Here is a 26,336-nt window from a genome sequence, read left to right on the forward strand (position 1 = left end):
TTTTAATTTCTGGCTCGTTTTATCTCTGGATACAGATTTGACGTAATAGGTAATTTGTAATTACTTATTCTAATTAGAGTTATATTAATTAATTTTGTTAATATCATTTTTATGCAGTTGAATTTTTTATTTTTTATTTCTTAATAGTTAGGGAAAAAAATTCAAATTTTATTACATTTTTTTCACTAACTGTGTGAAGAAAAACAATTTGGAAATTAGATATGTTTTCAAACAAAAATTTTGTAAATTATAATATTATGTACACAGAAAAAAGATTCACTTGAGAAAAGAAAATATTTTTCTTTTCAATTATTTTCTTGGGCGGGAAAAAAATTTTTTTTTGACAAGAAATTTGACTTATTCCAACAAAATTAATTCTCTTGCTTTAAGAAATACGTATCTTGATCCAAGAAAATTTATTTAAGTCAAGAAAATCTTGTTGTTTTGAGAAAATTCAGCCTCTTGCTCCAAAAAATTTAGTTCTTGATAGAAGTAAATTTTCTTGTCATGAAAAAAATTTTCTCTTGCTCCAAAAAATTAAATATCTCGATAGAAGTAAATTTTCATTAATATTTTTATTGATTAAAATGTCAAATGGGAAGATCAAATAATATTGAATCATTTTTTTTTATTCAATATGTATAATTGCATGCTAAAATAATATAAAATGGGTATCAAATATTCAAGACAAAAATTTTCTCGAGGTGAGAAAATTTTTTTCTCATCTGAAGTAAGTGGCGCTGCTTCCCTAAAGTATCTAAAAATCTTGATTAAATATTAAAATTTATTGTATCAAGTATTTATGATAATTTGAATTAAGAAAAAATTACTTCCACCAAGAATAGAATTTCAAGAAAAATTTTTACATCGGCCAATAGAACTTCGGTCTTCCTTTAGGCACCTGAAAATTTTCTTGAGCCAAGAATTTTGTTCTCCAGTCAAGAAATTTTTTTTTCTGTGTAATGAATATTGATTTTCACGTACTGAACAAAAAACAAGTTCGAATTTTAAGCTTTTTACTCAAAAATTTTTGTAAACTCCAAGTTTCATAGAATTTTTAAAAGAACTATGTTTAGTAAAATAGTAAAATAAAAATTTTTTAATTCGCATAATATGAAAAATATATCATTAATTTTTTTTTATCTGTTCATTTTAATATTAAAAATATTGAAAAAAAAAAATTTACTGAGAAATAATTTTTAAGTTAAAAAAATTTTTGCTTAATTCAAGACAAAAAAAATTTCTTCAAAATGATTTTTCAGAGTTTTTTTTTAACCCGCTAAGAAAAATTAAAAATTTTTTTTCTTCAGCGTAGTTTTAAAATATACGCAAAAATTCTTGCAGATTTTTAGAAAATTCTGTTTGGAATTTATCATTTTTTTTTCTGATGTACTTCATTAAAATTTACACTGTATAAACTTTAAACTATATCTAAGATTCAATAAAATTCTTTTTCCTCTTCACAATGACAAAAGTTAAATAAAATAAAACAAAATTTATTATTTCTAGTTATATTTAAGATATTTACTAGTGCAATTAAATGTCTCCAGATTAAAACAGTCATAGAAGTTACTTAAAGTTTAATTTATATGTCTTGTATGTTCGTAAAGTATATATTTCTCTGACATAACGTAGAGTTTTGTAGGAGATAAAAAAGACGAGCGGAATTTTACGAGTGCCATTTTGTCAGTTTTTGACATTTATATACGTCGGGGAAGATATATAATAGAAATAAAAATGTAATTTATATACAAATACAGTTTTGGTAGTACTAACTGTATTATTACGTGCAATGTGGATGGATATCTTCTTATATTGCAGCCAAGTGGATAATTTACAAGTTCTGCAATATATACTACTTGTATATATAGATAAATTATAAGCTACCATTACTCATAAAATAAAGACCAATTTACAAGTACTCGGGCAATAGATCACAGCTTGTAATTAGATATATGTAATGTACGTGTACGAGAGTTTTGTTAATAATGAGTGAATAATTTTAGAGTATTTTTGAAGATCATGTTTTAAAGAAAATAAATTGAACTATTTCAAAGAGATATTTTGTAAATTTTTACGGACTAAAAAACTGAATATTACTTCACGGATAAAGTAAACATCAATAATGATTAATAATAATAATAATAATAATAATCAATTAAATTTATTGTTGTACATAAAGAGGCATAATAAAAAATTAATCATAACAAAAAAAAATTTTTTTTGGTAAATCAACGTTAAGAAGAAATCAAAGCAATTTTTTGATGCAATGTAAAATATAAAATAATATAATAGAGATGTATATCATAATCAGATTAAAATGTTAACAACACGCAAATATCATATTTATTATACTTTATCAATAATAAAATTTCCGTCTGTTAAATACTATAAAATATAGTAATTAATCTAAAGCTGAAAATAAAGGAAGGTATATACTAAAAAGAAGAGGCATTGATAAAGAATAAGGAATGGAATACAATCTCCTGGAATAAAATGAGAAAAGCGTACGTCGGAACACTCAAGATTTTTTTTTTTATCGTTAAAAGTCTTTTACTTATTAAAAACCGGCTATTATTATTTTTGTCTACATTGATCCACTTGAATATTTTATACAATCAGCCCGGGACGGTATAGAATATAAAACAACGAATTTTAAAAGTACAACGAAATAATACCTTTCAAAAATAAGCTCCATTAATATTTATGCATACATATTCGTACTCTAAAAAATCTTGGTCAGAACTATTTTGAGTTATCTTAATTTTTTTTCTTTTGAGTAAAATAAAATAACATACTTTTTGAAGAATTTTATTGTCTTCTATTGAGAAGAAAAATCTTGAATTAAGTATAAAGTTGACTTAATCAAACCAGACAGAAAAAAAAATTAACTTGAATCAAGTAAATAATTTTAAAGAATTTTATTTTCTTGATTTGAGTTAAAAAATTCTTAAACTAAGAAATTTCACTTGGTTTAAGTACATTTCATTTGATTTAAGAATTTTTTGTCTTGATTCAAGACAATGATCATCTTCAAAATTATTTTCTTGGTTCAAAAATTCTAATCTTGATTCAAGTTAATTTTTTTTTCAGCGCAACAACAATTTCTTATTAAAGGAATTTTTCTTTTTGATTTAAAAAAAATCTTTAAAATAGTTTCAAGACTTCTTATAAAATCTTGTATAAAAAATTTTATTAAATTCAATATAATTAAGGTATCCGCGGGTAATAAGGCCTAAGTGATAGAAATGCTATTTAAAATAACCGCTTCCACTAAAGACTTCTCTAGTAGATGCGTCTAGCATAAAAATGTCGTTACAAGTTTATAGAGTCCCGACACAACGTTCCTTATCTTCTATATTTCATCATCCTAAATATGCTAAAGTAGAGCAGAAGAATTCCTAAAAAACGATTTGACTAAATGGTAAACATTTTTTATAATTTTATATTTAATAATTTAAAATCATTGTTTTAATTTTTATCAACATCTTAAAAAATATTGTTGCTCAATTTAAGTGATGATTGATTTCTAATACCAATTTTATCAGGTATAGTATAACTATTTCCAGTATATATAACCCTTGGGCCTTATTTTACTACGGTAGGGTAGTAAATGTTTGTTTATGGTGAAAATTACCATTACTCCATTATATTTTATGGCTAATATATTAATTTAAAAATTAATGATACATTGCAATAATTAAATGGAATATTTTCGATTTTTTTCAAAATCTCCCTCATAAAAATTAAGTTATAAAAATTCTATTCATGAACAGTTTATATACATAAGATGCAAACGATGTTTAATGTTGTGAATGACATGCACCGTGTAATGTACATATACATAAATAAAAGTTAAGTTTTAAAAGAAAAGTAAAAGCTGACGTAAATAAAAAATGATAAACGTGTATGGTGTATGGTGAGTGACGGAGCATATAATGTACGCGCAATAATACTGACCAAGTCAACGTTTTATCAATGACATATATAAAATAAGACGTGTCGTTTGCGCACTTAAAGTACACCCACGGATGTGTAATAAATTCTTAATACACATTATATATTATACATTATATATAATATATATCTTCTCATTGTAATGCTTCAAGTATTAAAGTGATTGTGATTAATTTGACGTTTATATTTTATTTAATAAATTTATTACCTTAATTTTTTTAATCAACAATTGTTGATGACTAAAATTGAACTTTTTCATTGAAAATTGAGAATTTAAACATTACATTAAAATAATGCTTTTAACTAATTGTATTTAATTGAATTAAGATTGAGTGAATTTGCAAATATGCATGGGTATGCATAGATATATGTGGTAGCATGGGTATTGTGTACTGTGTATTATATATGTTGCATGGTCGCTAGTCCTAGTATCCCAAATCCCAGATGGTTGCATGATTGCCGAGCATGCACTCTATTACAGCTATACCAACAATTTACAAGCTACTGTGTATTTGCTTTGTTCCTCGACTCGTGAACCGGTAGTCGACTCGGTTGTATCTTGTATCTCATCATATCTCTTGTATGTATTAGAGAGCTAACTATCCCCAAGACACGTGTTGAACACATAGTGCTCATTCATCATTTCAATCTCATAATAACCTTTAAACTGTAAATTTCTCTAATTAAACAAAATTAGAAGTTTAAATATATGTGTGAAGTATTTTTAAGGTAGAAATTTTAGTATAATAACTTTTTTAAAAGTATACAAATTTTTTAATTATCATCAACAAAAAATTAATGGTTGACTATTAATGGCACCCAGAAAAAAATGGTCTTGATGTAGATGATTAATTTTTATATCAATAATTTTATAAAATCTTAATAATGTAATTTAAAAATCAAAAAGTTCAGAAAAATATCAAATTTAGAACATTTGGACCATAAAGTATAAAAGTCTATATAATATAAACAGAAAAAATGTTTGTTCGAACCAAGAAATTTTTTTGTAAGATCTTAAGTGTCTTGGAACAAAAAAAAATTTTTCTTGAAACAAAAATATGTTTCCTCTCTTATCAAAATTTTACTTAAAACTAATAGAATTTTTATTTTTATTTAATCAATAAAATTAATCTTCCAAAAAAAAGGTTTTTCTGTTTAAAATCATTTTGACTAAAAAGTAAAACTTTTTTTCAACCAAAAATAACCATGTCTCCAATAACGTCAAATTAAAAAAAATGTTCTAGACATGTTTGCAGATAAACAACTATTAAAAATCGATGAAAAACTCGATTTATCATAAACTTTATAACCATAAAATAAGTCTCTTCCAAAGACACTAAAATTTATAAATACCCGTATAAATACATTTATTATAAGACAGATATAAGATACTTTTGAGTTATATTCGCGTGATTAAACAAGAAGATTGCAATGCACGAGCTTTGAATATAGATTATGCAAACTATATATAACACAAATAAGTTTTATTTCATCGACCCCAAGAGAGTCAGATGTGCGTGTAGAAGCTGAAATTCTTGTCTTTGCTCAGAGTACACCTCATATCAGAAATACACTGACGTATAAATGTGCATATATGTGTGTATCATAATAAACATACTAGCAATATACATATATAGCGAGTAGGTTATTTGCTTGCAACACAAGTCGGGTATTGATCTCTTAGCCGGAACTAGTTTCCGTTTCCGTGTTTCTGTCCGTCGTTTCGCTATATATATATATATATATATCATATCAGGTACTATCGAGTCGTCTAGCTGTATATCACGTTTAGCTCCATTCGCCCTTCGAATAAATGCCGGTGTGCAACACACGACTCAGTACACACTACTCACTACATTTACATGAATCTACACAGAGTTACACTTATATATATGTATAGAAAGGTCGAGGACCTTGATGGTGGTGGTGGTGGTGGTGGCGGTGGTACTGCTGCTACTATGTCGGGGTGTTTCACCTCGACAACTCTCTTATTATTTGAGGAAGCGAGAAAGAGATGAATGAGGTAAGGGAGGAATAGGAAACCCAACAACTAGGCAAAAGGATCATACACCCGAAAATGCAACCTACCCAGACAGTATTTCTGACGGTGTTGCGGAGGAGGGGGGAGTGCCGATGGCGGTTGTCAAGTCGAAATATATATAGTAAAAGGTGGGTGTATATTATATTTCGATGTAGGTGTTTCATCATTTCTATGTATATATTACACTTCCGCCATTAAATGTATTTCCATACATAACAATAAGACTTTCGGCAAACTCATTTTTAATTACTACATGTAAATATGCATCAATGATCTTCATAAGATACATACTAATTATCTGATTTATAAATTGTACATAAATAATTATTATATAATTTTATTTATTATTTCGGTGGTTATTCTGCCATGAATTTATGGTAATTTTGATAATTGATTTTAATTTCATTGCCAACTTCTTGTTCTAAGAAACTTTCATGAATATTATTGTATTATATTAATTCTCAAACAAGTTATATATAAACGCACGGAAACTTAATAAGTTAAGATGAGAAAGTTTCTTTGTTTTATTTATCTTTTCATTTTTTAGTTAGTACATTGCTAATTTTTTTAATGAATTAAATATATATAAATAAGAAAGATGGGAAAAGCTTACGCTGATAGAAAAATTAAGTTGTTTTAAGAAAAAAAAATCTTTGAGCAAGGAAAATTTAATATTTAAGTCGAGAAAAATTATGATACTGAAAGTAATAGATGTCTGTGACAATTTTTTTAATTTTTTTCATAAGAAATATTTACAAAAAAAATCTACTTATAGAAATTTTAAACAAATACAAGTGCAATTTTTTTAAAAGATTTTTTCTGCATAAATTAATTTATTTTTTCAAATAAGTTCAAAGATTTGACAGATTTCCGCTATTTTCAGGATCATGAAAAATCTCTTTTCAATAAATTTTTTCCTTAATGCAAAATAATCAAATTCTCAATTATTCAAAGTTTGAATGTATACATTTAAAAACCACATGTTGAGAAAAATTATAAAAATTTGATTCAACGCGTAAAAAATGTTCAATACACAATAACTTGTCCATGAGAATTTTCTGAGCATCAAAGTATGTACTTTATAATTTAAAGAATCTATTTTTATTGCCTAATTATTTATTTCTTTTGCAAACATACTTACGTTGCATCAAAAGGAATTATATTCAGTAATGCACTTAAGAAATTGTGTAGCATAAAATGCACAGAGCTTCTAAGCTCTAAAATAATATTAATTTCTAAATACACTACTTGATTATTCAAAACATGAGATATTTTTAATCTTATATTTATTTTTGGTCGCTTAAACACAATTAAATGTAAGACTAAACATAAAGTGCATGTTTCACTGAAATATTTATTTACGAAGTAGAAGATCATGTTGGTAAAAAAATTAAATTAATATTGAAGAGAAAACATATTGGAGCAAAAAAATAATTTCGAAGAATTTGATTATTTTGAATCAAATATTAGAGAAATTCCTAAATTAAGTAAAATATACTTGAATTGAGAATAAAATCTTAGATCAATAATTTTTCTTTTGAAATGAATGAATTTTTTTATCTGTGTTCATGGAAAAAATGCTCTAAAATAAAAACTTAAATATGTGCAGATTGAAAATTTTTTATCGGTATTTGCAATGAACATTCTTTTAATTTCAGATGCACAAAATTATCAATGATATATTTTTTAATTATTTATTATTATTTTCAAAACAAATACACAGAAAAAAAAAAATTTCTTGAACTAAGAAAATTATAAGGAAGACTGAAGTTATTTTGGAGCAAGAAGAAATTTTCTTAGCTTAAAAAAATTTAACTTTGTTTAAGAAATTTTAACTTCATTCAAGAAATTTTCAGTCTTTCTTTTTTCTTGATTTAAGAAAATTTACGCTTAACTCAAGACTTTTTTTCTTTCTGTGTAGTAATCTAAAAACTAATATTAAATTAACACTACAGTGATACAATTTGTAAAAAATTGAACCACTTTTAAGATGCAATTTCAGTATTATTTACAGTAAAATTTATAAAATATTTTTTCCATGTGACTTAAGATTTTTTCTCTTGACTCATTAATTTTTTCATGGGCGCATTAACCATCGATTAACTCTTCATTATTAGACAGACTTATAATACGATAATTTTATAACCTTTAGTAATGCCTTATTTCCGTTTAATAAGATAATTATTTCTATATAAAATTTAATTACTGAAGCAATTATTCTATAACCGCGAGTATAAAAACGTTTTAATTGAAAAATTTAGCCGAAACCACGAAGTTATTCAACAAAACGACTGAAGACCGAATTAACCGTAAAAATAAAAGAAAATAGTATATTTTTTTAGAACTTAAAAGGGGAAAATAGCAAATGACGATAATCAGTTAAAAGAGTTTGTAAAATTTTATTATCGTAAATAACCGGACGGGTGAATAGAATGCTGCAGTAAGTTAATGTCGTTTACGATATACATCGTGATATGGGATTTAAACGTCGATAGCCTACGCATGATTGCACTTTGAAATCAATCAAGTCGATTGTGCAGCAGTACACGACGTAAGGGACGTCGGGACAGTATTATATACTGCGTATGTGTATATATATATGTGTACGTGGGAGCGTAGAGTAGAGACGATAAACAGAAGGAGCGAGAGAGACAGATAGAGAGGATGAGAGAGTTAGACGAGAACAAAATGACACGAACAAAGGAAATGCGAACCGACGGGACGTGCCACTGGCCTGCTGCAAGTACCTACTCTGTTCAAAAGACTTTGCATGCATCCAACCATTCATCCACATATGTATATACGTATGCATGTATGTATACTACTATTCTAAGCAATATAATACGTATGCGTACGTGTACGACACATCACAAGACACATACGTTAATCGGTGCTCAGCTATTGCGATTTATGTTCTCTCTGTCTGTCTGTCTGCTCATCATCCATCCAATAATATACTGTGTACACCATGTGTAATGTCGGTGTCTCTCATTTCTTACTCATGATTATTGACAAGAAATTAACCAATTTACAAATACAATTATATGTAACTTAACATGTTTGAATGTATTTGGCCCGTGACACTACCGTGTTTCTGGGTGTGTGTGTAAAATATATGAATTTTATTATTTGATTGTAGAAATTATTCATCCAATCAACGCTTCCATACGTTTCTGCAAATTATTGCATTATTATCATTCACTATGGTATTATTTTATTCTTCGAAATTATTGTTATTATTATTATTATTATTATTATTATTATTATTATTATTATTATTATTTTATATTTTTAGATTTTATTGGAATTTCTTCTCTAATTTTTTGCAATATTGTTAGCCTGTATTTTTCTCCAGGCATAAACAAATTATCGTCAATTCATATCTAAATTTTTTATTAAAGATAAATTTGACTGAAAAAATAATTCGGACGGCCCAGACCAGGACCGTTATTTTTTCAGTCAAATTTATCTTTAATGAAAAATTTAGATATGAATTGACGACAATTTGTGTTTATGCCTGGAGGGAAATACAGGCTAACAATATTGCGAAAAATTAAAGAAAAAATTGTTGCATTAGACTGGACAGCCAATAAAAACTAAAAATATAAAGTATTATTAAACCATTCTTTAGAAAAAAATAAAAATATCAAAATTATTATTATTATTATTATTATTATTATTAATATTATTATTACAGTGATAAAAAATTTATCTTAATTTAAAATTATAAATCTTGAACTAAAAAATTATTCTTGGTCCATTAAACAAACAATTCATTAATTATGAGCAATATTTCAGTTAAAACTCCGTTATATATAAATTAATAAAAACTATTTCTTATCAATTTTTTTTTTAAAATGATTTGATTAGAAAATTATACTAAATTATTTGAATTTTATTATTTACATCATTCGCGTTGATACATAACTCTAGATAAGAATGTATATAAATAAGAATTGTAAAAAATATTTGAGATCATAAGATAGTTTTGAGTAATGTCTAAATTATCATAGCGGTAATAAACGATCTAAAAATTGACTGGTCGTATATAATACATGCACCATGCAACAAGAGGCATATATATTTATATTTTATATTAAAAAAAAAATTCTGTGATAAATAATATAGTAACTGTGCAGAACACGTGTGTATATACAATGTAATATGGAATGATGGCTTTTTCATTGCGATCGATATGAAATTACGGTGGTTTCATGTATATTATTGTGTGATTAAGTATGTTCACCGCGGTCTTGTTCGCACCTCATGTGTGTATTTCTGGTATCTGTTTTATATTATATATTTATGCATGCCATATTGTACGTCAGAGTAAGTCCTTATATTTTGTATTATTTATCTCGCCATCTCTGTTTTAATTGTTGTAGTATCGATTTAATTTTTATTTAAAAAACATTATTATAAAATGACACAATGTAAAATTTTGCATCATTTTATACACAAGTCGCTTGAAACGATACATGATAACTACATATTTTTCTTGTATCGTTTATAAGTGACCGTTTAATGTATTATACACAAAAAATTTATGTACAAAATTTTTTTGACGCAATGACGGAAAATTTTTAGCATATTTTTATTAGCTTCGCCTGTATCTAGTATCTATGTATTTATGGATATCACAGAATTGTTGAGTTCGATTTTCGGCCACTTTAAAACGCCAGATTAAATTAAAACTTTGTACACTAATTAAAGACCGACGACAATACAAAAAAAAGTGAGGTGCTTTTTAAGATATTTTCATGATGATTTTACTTTTACCAATATTTTTCAATAAAATACTTATAAAAATTAATATCAAGCATATTGAAAATTATTTTTTACTTTTTAGTTGGGTTGTCTTTTTAACTATTATTAGTTTACTGTATACACAGAAAAAAAAAATTTCTTGAACCAATAAAATTGTAAGAAAGACCGAAGATCTTTTGGAGCAAGAAGAAATTTTCTTGGTTTAAAAAAATTTAACTTTATTCAAGAAATATTCAATCTTTCTTAAGATTTTCTTGATTTAAGAAAATTTACGCTTGACTCGAGACTTTCTTTCTTTCTGCGTAGGCACTTTTGTATTAGTACTCAAAATTTTTTTAACTAATTATTTTATACATACTTAAATTGATTGAAAAATAAAAAATTGAATGATTAAATGTTGTCTGAAAATAAATACATATATAAATTTTTTAATGGTGGATTTTGTTCTTTATACTTTACTATAAAAATAAAAATATTCTGTTCGTGATTCTTGTAATCTATATAATAATTTTCATATCAATAATTAAAAATGATAAACTTTGAAAACTCTTCTATTTCTATAGAATATAACTTTGAATATAACATTACAATCATCATTGCGTATGAAAATGTGAAATATTATTTACTTCTTTTAATTATGACTTCTGAAATTTTTTCATAAATACACAGAAAAAAAAATTATTGAATAAGTAGAGAAAAAAAATTTTAAGAAAATATTTATAATTTTTTTACTCCAAATAAAAATTTTACTTTGGACCAAGACTATTTTAATTTTCTTCTTTTATAAGTAAAGTTTTTTTTTGTGAATGTATTAGTAAATATATACAGTTATTTATTTGTGGATATAAATTTACTAAATTAAAAATAATTAATTTTTTAACTCCAATAATTAAAATTAAAATTTATATTGTTTTTATTATCACTGATGCTTGATTCATAAAATCAATCTATTAAAAATAATGAATTACTTTAGACAGTTTATAATATTTACAACATTGTTTACATTTGCACCGAATTTTCAAATACGATTGCAATTTATCGGTATAAACATTTTCAGCCAGTCATTTCCCCTGTGTAAATAAATTTTAAAGCCCGTGATATTTATATAAATGAACAAATAAAATGTACAGCGATACGAAAAGTAACGCTGATATAAAATAAAATAAAAAATAAAATTAATCTCTGATAATATTATTATAAATTACGAAAAAGCTCTTACGAGCAAAAAATAATACATAAATAAGGAATTACAATATGATTTCGTCAGCATTAAATTGAAATACTACGTATCATTTATTTGCGGCCTCGAAATTGCCAGTAGCCACACTATACACACATATGTATCTATCTCTACAAACATATATATGTGTATATAGAGATATACTAGCCAGCACCTTGGAGATGTCAAGATGACGCATATATTTTTATTACGAGTAACATAACCGAGCGGAATAACACAAAAAAATATGAGCATGAAACCCTTATATATTTCAGTAGGATAACTCTGTTTTATGCGTCAATTAAAAAGACACAAATCACTGTCCGAGTGTAACTAAGCCCCCAAGAAAATAATAAAGAAACCCACTAGCATCTCACTTTTTGTTCACCAGGGAACTATATCACTACTTTTTAACACAAAATGATATTTAGCTTCATTTCATGATACTGAAAATAACCATCAACACCGACATGCTATTGTGTTTTTGTCTGTATTACAACTATTTATTTCACTTTCTTTCTTCTTTGTGATTTGTGCGAGAAAATTGTGAAAAATAATCTTGGAAATATTTTTTAATTTTCTAATTTTTTTTACTTATCAAAAAATTATTAATCTGTTAAATATCTGTTGTCTTTGAATTATTCACAAACTTTAAAAAATTATCAGAGTTATAAAAATTACACTCATACAAAGAAAAAACAAATTTCTTGCGCCAAGAAAATTTTAAAGAAGACAAAAGTTATTTTGGAGCAAGAAGAAATTTTCTTGACTCAATGACTTTATATGACTTTATCCCAGAAATTTTCAACCTTCCTTAATATTTTCTTGAGCCAGGAAAATTTACACTGCAGTCAAGATTTTTTTTTTTCAGTGTAACTTTTAAAATTTTAATTCTTCTGTTATGAATAAATAATTTTTTTTTCTTTTGATACAAGTGATAAAAATGTTTGAAATATTTAATTTTTAAAAACGATGTAAATGTAATTTAAAAAAAAAAATTTTTTTATCATGAAAGTAATTTACTTTTATGACACTGGAAATCAGCAGAAACTTGAACAATTGTGGATTTTATTTATGAAACAGAAGTTAATAGGCATCTGATAATTTTTAGAATTTTTTTAAAAAATAAATTATCATGAATAAAAAATTTGGAAATTTTTTAAAAACTAGAAGTGGAATTTTTGGCAAATATTTTTTAACTAAAAATTTAGTTTTAAAATAAAATTATGAAATAATAAAATTCTATTGATTTCTGATTTCAGTATTATACTTTACTTAGAGAATTATTTAAAAAAAATTGCTTCCATAATTTTTTAAAATTCATACAAATGTAGAATTTTTTTTTTTAATTTTTCGATTTTTTGAAATAATTTTTAAATACCAAATTATCAGTATCATTTTTTTTTATCACAGCAAAAAAATGAGATGGCTATTAATTTCTAAATCATAAAGATTTTTTCTAACATTATTAAAACAATTAAAAAAAAAAAAAAAAAAAAATGATTATAAACTCACTATCACTTCAAATTTTTATTTTTAAATAAAATAAAAGAACTATATTTAATCCAATTTTAAACAAAAAAAAAAAAAAAAAGTTTTTAAATTTACGCTTATGTTATATTCAGTATTATACTTAAAAGTATTCCATGAATTACAATACACACTGGGAACATTTATCCTTGATATATGCAATCCAACTCAGAAATATTCCTTGAGATATCCCATAAACGATGTGTTTTTATAATCCTTGAAAAGTTACACACATAAAACACTTTATTCCAGAACCTTCACTCCTCGCTTTCACTTTATTGTTTTTTTAAAACCATTTTACATTATTCATTTTTTAATTTTCACAAACTCTTTTCTGCAATAATAAAAATAATCCAAAATAATATACACAGATACGATAAAAATTAAAATACTCCAAAATTAAAGAACAAAGAGACTAAAAAATATCGAATAAAAAATTCTGATGAAATATAATTAACGATATCGATTACAAATAAATTGATTAAAAAAGTTTAACTGTCAGAGATTAAAGCAAATTGTTAATTAACGAACAAAAGGCACTAGTTAAAGCCCGTAAGAAGACAGCGGTGTACTCGGTAATATTAACTACCATTGGATTGGAAGTAATATAAGTAATAACGTTGGTGCACTATTATATTATATTATACATTATACAGTATGTACAGAGAGGAGAACAAACCGCGATGTGCCGATGCAGACAGAGTAGAGTGCACTCTGTTCGGTGCGTCGCCCGGGCATGAACGCGAACGATGGACGACGGGGAATAGAAGAAGGACGCTAACTGTCGCGCCGGCGGAGCCACCTTTCGTCTTGCTCAGGAAATTACCAGACTTCCAGAGGTGCAGCAGGAGTTTAATTTGCTGCATATGTGGGATTCATTTCACCGAAAGTACCTCGGATCATCAGAGTTCAGGCTTCTAGGTCGGAAAGTATTACAAACTCTTATTTTTTTAGTTAATATTTTCTTATAGTTACAATTTACGTATTATGTAAAAGTAAAAGCTTTCTTTGAGAATTTTCAGAAGTTTAAAGAAAAAATTAAGAAAAAGTTGAGAAGAAATAAAAATATATATGGGGAAAACGAAGAATGAAAAAATGAAAAGCAGAAAAACGGAAATGTAAGGTATTTTTATATCATACATTTTAATGATGGAAGTAGAAGACACTAAAATGTTATTTTTTTTTTTTTCAGATGGATGTTATTTCATTTTATAAAATTGTAAAAAATGATCAAAAAATGGAATAAGTTTAAAAAATTATCAACTTTAAATTTATATAAACAAAAAATACTAAATTGCAAAGGGTAAAATTGAGTTTATTGAAAAAAAAATTTTAAAAAGTATTAAACTAATAATTTTTCTGGGTTTAGTAAACTTTTTCGGATAAAATAATACATCTTAAAAAAAAGTAATCAATTCTTGAGTTCTCTAAATTTTTTGGATCTAAAAAATTATTTAGAAAGAATTTTTTGAACAGAAGCAAATTTTTTTGACGTGAAAAAAAAAATAACACTGAAGTTGACCGGCATGAAAAATTTTTTTATAATTTTATAGCAATTAAATTATTAATAAAAAAAATTAATTAAAAAATTCCACGTGTGAAATTTAATCAAAATTTTTAAAAGCATTTTTTTTATTGTAATTTATTTGTTATTAAAATTTTTTTAATTGACAGTTGTTAGCTAACTTCAGTGTCATAAAAAAAAGTTTACTTGAATCAAGAAATTTTTTTGGAAAAATTTTGTTTTGGAGAGAAAAGGAAATTTTTTTAGGACAAGACAATTTTCTTCTTCCTAAATATTTTCTAAAGTTCTCCAAAGAAGAATTTTTCCTTTCTGTGTATAAACAAAGAACATTATTTTACTTCAAGTAATTTTTTCAAACATTTCTTTGCATGAGCTCTAATATAAGATAATTTTTTTCTTTCTCATTCAATTTTCTTGTTTCAAGTAAAACTTTTTCTCTGTGTATTCTAGTCAGAAGATTTTTTGTATACTATTTATTAGTATGTATATTATTTTTTATTATATTATCAATTTTTAGATTAAAATTTTTACTTTTCGTCACGTATGAATATTCTAAAAAATTGTTTGAATTTAACGAATTATATTCACCTGAATAATAAAATTAATGTTATCTTTTATTCTTGTATTAATTTACGATCAAAATTCAAAAACAATTTCTCAGAACTCTTATTAATTTTCAGAAGTTATTTTGTATATAAATTACCAGAATTGCAAATTAATCAATTTTTAAAATAAAATATCAAATATTGCTTCAAAATTTTTTTTCAATTCAAAAAAAATTTCTAAAAGTAATTAATTAAAAAATGACCATAAAATAAGCAATTTGAAAAATGAAAAAACTGAATATTATTTTGCAAAATTTTCATTTAAAATGAGTGTAGTTTTATGACTAAGTGCCACGAGGTAGCAGTATTATATATAAAGGAGCAGTGGAGAGGGAAAAATGCAAGAGGTGGAGCAGAAAAGGAGGGGACAAACTAGAAACTCCCTTCCCTTTCTCGCGCGACTTCCGGACAAAGTTAAGTCTTCTCACGCGGAAAAACCGAATGACTGCGGGGTCAAACGGCGGTAGGGGCACGCAGGGGGTCACTGACACCTCGGGAATCCACTTTTATGATTATGCACCGCAAATTATTCCAATCACCAATCACAAATACAATATTCACCATTTTACTGATTGGGGATGTTTATTGTAATGGTTATTGCTCTATAACACTGCTTGTAGTACAAATAATAGTCAGTATAAAGGAATAGTCATACCCTGTACTCCAAAACAAACCGCATAGTAAATAGTGTGCATATGAAACAAAGGGCTGGAATCACAAAGATTAATGATTGCTATAGTCATCATGGAGGGAAAGGTCAAGTAAATTCTACCATGCGCGATCAAATGTAGTTTCAATATTACTTTGCTGTATAGTGCTTGATCCATGAAAATAAAAATATGTCTAGCTACTTATAGATATGATCTTTAATCAAAAGACAATAACGTCTTGATATTTAGCCAATATATCATTTTCGACTTTTACACTTGAATGACATGTCACTACACAGAAAAATAAATTTCTTGAACCAAGAAAATTATAAGGAAGACCGAAATTATTTTGGAACAAGAAGAAATTTTTTTAGCTGAAAAAAATTTAACTTTGTTCAAGAAATTTTAACTTCATTCAAAAAATTTTCAGTTTTCCTTAAGATTTTTTTGATTTACGAAAATTTACGCTTGACTCAAGATTTTTTTCTTGCTGTGTAGAATTTTAAGCGCTTTGGTGCAAACGTCAAGTTTTGTCACACTAAAAAAAAATTAACTTGATCCAAAAGACATATTATTAAACCAAAAAGTTATTTTGAAGAACTTAATCATCTTGATTAAAGTGGAAAAATTCTTTAACTGAGAATTTTTTCTTAATTTAAGTAAACTATACTTGATTCAAGACAATGAAACTCATCAAAATTATTTTCTTGGTTCAAGAATTTTTCTCGTGATTCAAATTATTTTTTTTTTTCAGCGTATATTTTAAAATAATTAAAAATAAAAATAAGGGAAAAAACAAGAGAAAAAATTCTCGAGACAAGAAAAATTATCTAAATCAAGAATTTTTCTTCTGATTCAAGAAACTTATTTTCTTTGAAATGGTATTCTTGGGTCAAAATTTTTTCTCTTGACTCAAGTTATTTTTTTATCAATTCACTGAATCCTATGCAGTTCAAAACTAAAAGTCAGTAATTCCTATTTTTATTTTTGGTAACTTAGCCTGTGCTGAACTTGAGTTATGCAACATAGTAATGATTACATTACTGTATAGTTCGCGTTACCTTGCTCTAATGCAAGCGCTACCAGACTATGTTTTTTTATGTGAGTAATACTTTTATTGTCATTAACTTGAAAATTAAAAGTGTAACTCCATGAAAGTAACTTTAAATCACTTAATTTTTTTTTAACAAAACACAATTATTTTACTTTTTTTGATAAAAATTATTTGTTTTCATTTCAAAATTTTGGTTATACACAGTAAAAAATTTTGTATTAAATATTTAACACTTTTTTGTGTTGATTTAACACAATAAATGTTAAATTTAAGTTTAAGAAATTTTTTTATTAAATTAATTTTATTTTAACATTAATTTTATTTTAATTTACAAACATGTATGGATAACACTCACATTCCATGTTTGTAAAGGTGGACCTTCTTAAAAACTCCGCCGTCCATCTTACGGCTTAAAACAAATTTTTTATTTTGTTTAAGAAATTTTTTTTTTTTTTTGTGTTTATTGTGTTATTTTACTGTGTAATTTTTTAATTGATCATTCAAATTTAATATAATCTAAAATCATCTTTTACTTAAATACGTGTACTATAATACAATAAAAATGTATACTTTGCCATTTGACCATTGCCTTGGCATTCAATTATAAATAAATAAAATAAAAATAATGTGTTTCGTTGCCTGAAAATTTATAACATAATAAGTCTTCAACCTAAGCTTAGTAGGACCGAGTGCTTTTTTAAATGCCATATGTACTACATAGCACAGTAATGGTTACATTGCTGACATAGGTACATTTATTTATTTTTTTTTTTTTTATAAAGTATTATTTACTTTACGTTTGAAGCGACAGCAAACGAAAATTAGTGCGACTATACTGCACTGTAATTATTACCAGCGTGATGCAGAAATAACAACTATAATTTTCAGATCATACGTAGAAATGTTTGCTCTGTGTATTGATGATGTATTGTTACTTTTATTTGTATTGTTATTGCTGTGTTGTAAATACTAATTTAAAAACGATTGACCGATAATTAAAAGTAAGAACGGTAGGTATTTAAGAGTAGATAGTACGCGTATGAAAATTAGAGGTGGCAGTTGTACTGTGGAATTATAATGCTAATGGATGTTAATTGAAGTTGATTGAATGGGGAGATGTGTGTTGTATTGAATAGAAGACGGATATGCGCCGCCATTTGATTTTGCTCGCACGCGTGCTCTCTCGTCTGTTACCATAGTTCTAACTTGGTTTATATCATATGTGTAGAATCTATATTGTATGACGTGTGAGTGTTCATGTGGGTCCGGGTGTTGGTGTGAATGTAAATGCGAATCAGAGTGTGTGGGTGTAAATGTGTGAGATGTAAGTATATATGTATGGATGGATGTAGAATGTTGAGCGGTTGCGAATAACGCGGGGGTGAGATGTGCCCGTGTGATCGCTGACGACGTGCACATGGCCGACTACCGCCGGTGCAAATTCAACGCCAGGGCTGTATGCACAGAACGAGATTTCGAGTCGCTTATATTCTTTGTATTTGTGTTACAAACTTTGATTTTGTAGACATTTTTAATACTTTAGATTTGTTTTTGGGTAGGAAGAATTTTTTTATGATCACACGCGTGATTCTATAGTAATTAATGTTAATAATGCAACTAATTTAATTTATTTTTGATGTAGATAAGAAAAATTATTATTTCGATTTAATTTAAAAAAAATTGAAGTAGATACACAGAAAAAAAAATTAAACCAAGAAAATTACAAGGAAGACTGAAGTTATTTTGGAGCAAGAAGAAATTTTCTTGGCTTAAAAAAAATTTAACTTCGTTCAAAAAATTTTAACTTCATTCAAGAAATTTTCAATCTTTCTTAAAATTTTCTTGATTAAAAAAATTTTACAAAAAAAATTATTTTTGATGTTAGGAAAATCAAAATTTAGTCATGTTAAACATTATGAATTATCAATAATTTGTTGTAAACACTGATAAAAGAAAACAAAAAAAAAATTATTGGACCAAGATTATCAATTTTAAGGGCCTTTAAAAAACTTTCAAAAATCTTAAATCGAGTAATATTAACTTGAACTAATACGAATAATTTCATAGATCAACAATTTTTTCGCTTGATTCAAGATGATAAAACTCTTCAACACGATATTCTTGGTTCAAGAATTTTTATCGTTAATAATTTGTATGATCATTACATCGAAAAAAAATAAAATTAATGTGTTTCAAGAAGAACAATCTTGAACCAAGAACATTGTTTTAAAGAGTCAGTTGAAATCTTAAATCAAGCAAAAGTTCTTGAACTAAGAAATTGTTCTTGGTTAAAATAAATTTTACTTAATTCTAAATGATCAAATTCTTTCAAAATGATGTACTTGGTTCAAGAACGTTTTTCTTAAGTGATAAAAAAATTGAAAAATAAAAATGTTAAGTATTCAATTTATAAAAACTGGCTGTCTCGAATAAAAAACTAGAAGAGATACAATTCGAAAATTTGTTTTTTTTTTTTAAATCTGTAAAAAGTTACAATTCAAAATCATAAAATTATGTTCGAAAAAATCAAGATATGATTTTATAAAAAGTATATTTAAAACTGTAATTTTCCAGTTTTTTGTTCGGAGAAATTTTTTTATAAATGTATTATTATTAATACAAAATCAAAAATTTGTTTTAGAAAAAAATTGACTTAATATTGTTCATAAAAATTTTTGATTAACGATTGACTAAAAAGTTTTTACAATAAAAACAAAATAAAACATTTAATAACGAGCCGAAATATTTAACACTTGAATAATTGTATAATTAATAACCAATCTCAACGACCTCATCACAGTTTTATTTTCGACTTAATAATCTTACAAATATGTCTTCCAATTAAGCTTAGTACATATTTGTCATTGGTATTCCAACCGATTACCCATATAAGAATGCGTAGTAATGATTAATCTCTTTGTCTCGGATAAAATAAATTAAAAAAAAAAAAAAACTACCACCCTGCACATGGATCATCAGACAGCGGTTGCAATGCATATGCACTATATATATAGTAATAAGTATAAGAGAAAAGAAAACTCTCTAAAGCCTTAGCGTTAGTCTCTCCCACGGGCCGCGCAGAAATTTCCGAGGCTGCATGGAACCAGCCAGCGATCGTGCTCTGGGCAAGATGACGAGAGACGAGAAGAGTACAGAAGAAACGGTAAAAGAAAGAAGAAAAGTACCCAGTATATGGTATACCATACGGGAGATCGAGGACACAGAACCCGAGAAAGAACAAGGACAGTGAAGCAATGCAGCAGCTAATGTATAAGTACCAGTACCAGAACCAGAAGGCCAGAGGTTCGTTGGACGAATTATTTTATCCGCGCTGCTGATGCAAGTGTGTGTATGTATGCATGTAATGTGTATCATATATATATATATATATATATATATATATATATATATATATATGTAACATGTGTGCATAAGTTCCGACGTATGCACAATGCACACAACTGTTCATTGCAAGCTTATTGTGCACGCCGATATGCATTAATTGCAAGAGTGTGCAAATGCACTTAATTTTTGAGTACATCCCGTGGATGTTTATAAATATACAAACACTTTTCCTTTGTCTGATTTTCAATTACTGTTTCTGTTAAATAATGATAATTATAATTAGTTATTAAATGAATTTTATATGTAAAAGCATGTTATGAATGTTGATATTTAATTCTTTTGTAATAATTTAAAAGGTAATACAATCAAATGGAAAAAATTATTATTTTATTCTATTTTGCATGATATTTCAATAATTATACACAGTAAAAAAATTTGTGTTAAATATTTAATACTTTTTTGTGTTAATTTAACACTTTTTCGTGCACAGAAAAAAAAAATTAATTTGAATCAAGAGAAAAATTTTTAAACCAAGAAAATAATTTTAAAGAGTTTTATTGTCTTGGATCAAGACCAAAAATTCTTGAATGAAGTAAAATATTTTTAAACCAATAAAAATTTCTTAGTTTAAGAATTTTTCTACTCAAATCAAGAAAATGAAATTCTTCAAAATTATTTACTTGATTCTAGTAAATTTTTTTTTCTGTGTGTTAATTTAACACAATAAATGTTAAATTTACACAAAAAAGTGTTAAATATTCAACACAAAATTTTTTGACGCAATGACGCAAAATTTTTTACTGTGTAACAATTATCACAAAATTTGATCAATATTTAATATATTTATGTAAAAAATAAATTCATCAAAATAAGTTATGTCTTTGCTTAAATGTTAAAAATTATTTCAAAGAATTATCTAATTATAATAAAATAATAGTTTTTGAAATTTGACTGAATTACTTTTAAAATTTTTACATAATACTAATAATAAAATGTGACTCCAAATAACTCAATGGGAATAATTATAATGTATTTAGTTAATTTGAAAGAGGCAATTATCTGTATGGTTAAAATTTTGAGGCTAATTTGTGCGTTGAACAAAACAAAACCCAAAGTTGATAACAATCCACAGAAAGTCACGCGTGCTGTCAGTAGTAATGGCGTCCAGTTTTTGAAAACACGCATCCAACACACCACTGATGCACCACCATAGAAATATGTATAATGTAATATAACCTGAGTGAATGCAAGAAGAAGAAGAAGAAGAAGAAGGATAAGAAAATAAGACAAAGAGACAAAACCAAGCCCTTGCCGCTTATACTACTTGATTTTTTTCATTTTTATTTCTCAACTTTCTTTCGGTTCTTTGTTCGCAGTACTAATCGCCAATTTTTGGATTCTTAACTCCTTTTTTATTCTTTTTTCTGGCCAACGCATATGCTTATTATTATCCTTTTTCATGATCAATGCTGGTTTTTACATTAGCAGGTGAAAAATAATATTTTGTTATCGCAGATGAGATATAATTTTATCCTCAACCATTGACGGGTTTGGAATTATTTTGATCGGATTATAGATCTTAAAATAATATATAATTCTTTTTATGAATAAAAAAAATCACTCATCTTCAGAAGAAATACACAAACCATAAAATGATTCTTCTCGTGCAGAAATAAATAAACTATTTTTATTTGCTTACACTGGAATATTCATATTTGTATAAAAAGCATAAAATTCGGTAAAGAATGACAGAATTGAAAATAAAAAGTGCTTAAAAAGTTTGTCGTAAAGTTAACGTCTTGCGAAATGCACCGTGAGTATCTTTTGTCTTTCTGTATTCAGGATATATAATGCGAAGAAATGAAGAAATTTTCATCAGTGTTTATGATCTCCTCGCTTATAGTAATACTTATGTTAGATATTACACATTATTTCAAGCTGAAGGAGATCGATAATTTTATGTACGGTAAAAAATATTTTTCAATGAAACAACCTCGCGAGCAATTTAATTTGTTTACTCCGTTTTAAGAATATGAAATTTCTTGAATATCTTCAAGAAGATGAAATACCTGATAAAAATACTCCAAAGTTATGAACTTTCTCTATAAAACTAAATTAGTTAAGTAATAACTTATTTAAATACTAACTACTTCAAAATTGGTAGTTAGAACAAATCTACTCAGAATTTAATTTTGAGTAAGTTATTTTTAATTAATTTAAAAAGTCTGAATTTCAATTTTTTTTCATTTTTCAAGCCATAACATCATCTCGTCGTTTTATCTCCCTTAACTCTGTTAATTTTTGTGATAGCAAAAAAATCAAAGGACCATTTTTGTGTTCAATTTATAAAGCTCTACTATTTCGATTGAGAAGTTTTTTTCTAGCTATTGCGGATTAAGAAAAAAAAAATTTTTTATTTTTTTTACCCCTCCTCGGAAGATGATTAAAAATATTGCCTCATGATCCTTTTTTAAATACTTCAGAGGAAACTTGTATTAAAAATTATACACTGAAAAAAAAAAATTAAACCCAGAGAAAAATTCTTGTATCAAGAAAATAATTTTGAAGAGTTTCATTGTTTTGAATTAAGACGAAAAATTCTTAAATCAAATAAAATTTATTCAAACCAAAGAAAAATATCTTAGTTAAAGTATTTTTTTTACTTAAGTCAAGAAGATGAACTTCAAAATTATTTATTTGATTCATCAAGTAAATTTTTTTTGTGTAGAAATTTTTTTAAAAATTTGCATTTAAAAGTCTGTTTTTTTTTTTCACAGAAAAGAAAAATTAAATTCAGAAAATAATCTTGAAAAACTTTATCTTCAATATGTGAGTAAAAAAATTTTTAAACTAAAAAATTTTTTTTGTTCAAGAATTTTATATCTTGATTCAAGACAATGAAACTCTTCAAAATTTTTCTCTTTATACAAAAGTTAATTTTCTTTTCTTCCGTATGAACTATACAGAATTAGGAAGAAAATAGCTTTTTCATTTTCCAATTTGTCTCTATTAACTATCAATTAGTGTTTAATTACTGATTCAGTTTTATTGAATTGAAACGTTGAATTTTTAATTTCTCCTCTATCGATTTTCGAGCTGTTACTTTCAAAATAAAGGAATCGTCAGATGTCTGCTCTCAAGTTCATGAAAAGATGCATACTTTTAATCAAAGAAGCCAAAATGGGAGCGAACATGGAGGTACCTAGAATGCGCGGTTAATTGTTCCAGCATCCGAAAGCTTTAAAACAACAACAACAACAACAAGTTGGAACAAGAACAATAACAATAACAAGAGTTAGCAGATAGTTGAGCTATGGAGGATATGCCTTGACACTATTCCGCGGCGGCGCGCACGGTCTCTTTCATTTCGTGTGTCTCCGAGGTACTTCGGTGTTCATATTGATCACGTGGCAAGCCGCGAATACATTATACAGACTTTAGTTGCTAGCGCCGCGACGATACCAGTGGAGGAGGATTGAATATAATACCATGCCAAAAAAAATATATAATATATATATATCTATATAGGACAAACCATCAGAATAATTTGCACTCTTTTTTTCTTTCATAATTTCTCTTTACTACTTTTTATTATATTCCCAACCTACTCGTACAACAAATTTATACCAAACGCTCTCAGTTCTCTCGAGCTGAGTTCTATCATCCAGACGAGAATTATAAAAAAACGTTTGATACAATAGAACTCAATTAATAAATAAAAAAAATATCTACTAATTAACTCTATTAACTTTTTTTCCCAATAAACTTTTTATTCTCAACTTATTTTTAAGAAAAAAAAATTTATAATTGTTAATGGATTCACAGACAATATTGTTAGATGAAACTGCCGGTGTAAAAGAAAGGTCTGGGATTTTTTGTCATTAAAGTTAGATGGGGAAAAAGATAGTGTGGGTCAAACTTTTTAATAAACTTTGGAAGATTTAAATATTTTGGGTGAAAATTATTTTGGTCTTAACTATACAAATAATAATATTATTTGCAAAAGTTTGAGACTTAAATTCTGATGAAAATATTGAAATTACAAAAAATTGTAAGAAATTAAATTCTTTATAAAAAAAAAAAAAAAAAAATTATCAATTTTTTCGTACCATTTATCTTTTAGGCGAAATTCTGCTATAAAAAAAATTTTTGGAGTAAAAAAATAATATTATAATTTCTTAAAGTTTGAAATTCTGACAAAAATATTAAAAATACGAAAAAATTACATAAGCTCTTTTTTGAAGAAAATTAAATTCTCTATAAAAAAAATTTCTTTCAATTTTTTCGTATTTCCTGTATTTTAGACATAATTCTGTGATTAAAAATTTTTTCTTGTGAAATCAAACATTACCAAAAATATTAAGTTAAAAACGAAAATTGTGAAAAAAAAAATTATACGAATCCTTGTTTGTAAAATTTTTCCAGGTACTAAATAATACATGGCAAGAAAATAGGTACGAGATTTGATGCATAAATTATCGCCTTTAGATAAAACAAGGAAGACTCGATTAAATATTAATGCTGAGTATCGGCGTCTTGTATTTATTGCCGGGTGATGCTGCATTTACTGAAGGTGAAGTGTATTGCTCTACTCTCTACTCTAGTTACACCATACCAGAGTAGAGTATCATGCCCACTACACATATATACACCAACATCATCATTATTGTATGTAGAGTACTAACTCTCTTACTCTGGTTAGCTATCGATAGCATGGGAGTATGGTAGCTCTATATAGAGTGTATAGATTGTTAAGCGTCCAGTTCCAGCGACTACACAGACTACCTTCATTTCGCTTCTCTCCTCTCTTATCCAGAACGAAACTGCTGGCAAAGGTAATACGTCTATCCTGCTCTTTTAGCCCGAGAACAGAGTATGAGCGTGTCCGTGTTGGGACGTCGTCTGTACGAAAAGGGACCTTTGGGAGCCGACAAAACCCTTTAGAATTTATGTCGGCGCGTCGAATGGTTACTACTACTACTACGACTACTAATACTACCACCACGCTACGCTTTACCACTACTAACTAATGTTAGTCCTCTTTCTTCACATATACATACATACATATTTACATGTACCTTTATATTTACTAGTTCAAGTATTATATACATATAAATATACACAATATGTACTGCAAGAAGTTTTCATATAAAATCTTCTGCGGTCTTTGTGCTGAACGCGAAAACATGATTACGTACTTCGCTTGTTAAGACCGTTTACAATTTTGCCCGATATAATTATTATTTTATTTCTAAACATTGTATTTAATGCTTATTACTGATGTAAGAATTTGTTTGAGTAAAATATAAATTTATTTGTTAAGATTTTTTGAGAAAAAAATTTTTATTAGTTTTAAATATTTAAAATTTAATTATTTAATTATTTATTTTTGTTCTTCATAATTATAAATAATAAAAATAAATATTTAAATATTTAATACACTGATAAAAAAATTGATTTGATTTAAAAGCCGATCCCATCTTTTTTTCGCGTCGCACTCACAGCAAGAAACGATACTAACCTTATTACACTCATGATGATAAAGCTAATTGCAATTTTATGTTTTTCTTCTAAATAAATGAGAATTTTGAAAAAAACGCTCTGATATGAAATAGATAATTAAAAAATCTTCTACCTAGCAGA

The 26,336-nt window shown here is 26.3% G+C and overlaps 1 long non-coding RNA gene across 4 annotated transcripts in view; it reads right to left on the minus strand.

Moving 5' to 3' along the window:
• Window positions 1-26,336, minus strand: part of LOC141534397 (uncharacterized) — a 50,241-nt gene that overhangs the window by 13,093 nt on the left and 10,812 nt on the right. Inside the window, exon 1 of one of the 4 annotated variants that reach the window (XR_012480408.1) lies at window positions 13,649-14,216. The exons of the other annotated variants lie outside the window; for them this stretch is intronic. This is a non-coding gene — a long non-coding RNA (uncharacterized LOC141534397). Of the gene's footprint in view, window positions 1-13,648; window positions 14,217-26,336 lie in introns of those variants that run through there. 4 annotated transcript variants of the gene reach the window in all.

This window comes from Cotesia typhae, unplaced genomic scaffold (assembly GCF_013202065.1).
Source record: "Cotesia typhae breed Kobodo isofemale line unplaced genomic scaffold, CoteBio_Ctyphae scaffold_13, whole genome shotgun sequence".
Classification (NCBI taxonomy): Eukaryota; Metazoa; Arthropoda; class Insecta; order Hymenoptera; family Braconidae; genus Cotesia; species Cotesia typhae.